Below are 835 nucleotides of genomic sequence, written 5' to 3' on the forward strand. Positions count from 1 at the left end.
CAGAGGTCCCCTCGTCCCCTCCCCGGTGTGGTTTTGAGCTGGGGCCCCACAAGCGGAGGTCCCTTCGCCCCCATCCCAGTATGTAGCTTTGGGCTGGGGCCCCGCAGGCGGTGGTCCCCCTCCCCTCCCCACACTACCCCACCGTGGTGGCTCTGCGCCCTCGCGACCGCGCCCACCCTGGCCGGCCCGCTCACTATCACCTGCCTCCCACAGGGGACAATTGCCTGTCCAACATGCCCTTCGACGGCGGTGCCGGCTATGAGAAGGAGAGCCAGCTGAAGAAGTCCCATGTGATGGACCAGGCCATCAACAACGCCATCAACTACCTGGGTACTGAGCCGCTGCGCCCGCTGTTGCAGACGCCCCCGGGCGCCGCTGAGAGGGTCCTGGTGCTGGGCCCCATGTACCCGCTGCACAAGCCACTCGCCGAGGTCGCGCTCCAACCACGCGGTGCAGGACAGCGCCGTGGAGAACCTGCTACTACTCTCCAAGGCCAAGCCGGTGCCCTCGGAGCGGGAGGCGTCCCCGAGCATCAACTGCCCGGACTCCACAGACACCGAGAGCAACACCGAGGAGCAGCGCGGCAGCCTGGTCTACCTGACCAACCACCTGGCCCCGCACGCGCGCAACGGGCTGGCCCTGCTGGAGGAGCTGCGCACCTAGGAGCTGCTGCACGTAGCCTTGGAGGGTGCCCCGGATGCCTTCCACGTGCTCAGCGCCAGTGGCGAGCCCCTGAACATGTACAAGTGCAAACACTGCCGGCTGCTCTTCCTGGATCACGTCATGTACACCATCCACATGGGCTGCCACGGCTTCCACAACCCGTTTGAGTGCA

The 835-nt window shown here is 66.6% G+C and overlaps 1 pseudogene; it reads left to right on the forward strand.

Moving 5' to 3' along the window:
- Window positions 1–213: 213 nt before the first annotated feature.
- Window positions 214–831, forward strand: LOC103252999 (annotated as a pseudogene).
- The last annotated feature ends 4 nt before the right edge of the window (window positions 832–835 follow it).

This window comes from Carlito syrichta, unplaced genomic scaffold, assembly GCF_000164805.1.
Source record: "Carlito syrichta isolate Samal-C Ts95f unplaced genomic scaffold, Tarsius_syrichta-2.0.1 Scaffold189606, whole genome shotgun sequence".
NCBI lineage: Eukaryota > Metazoa > Chordata > Mammalia > Primates > Tarsiidae > Carlito > Carlito syrichta.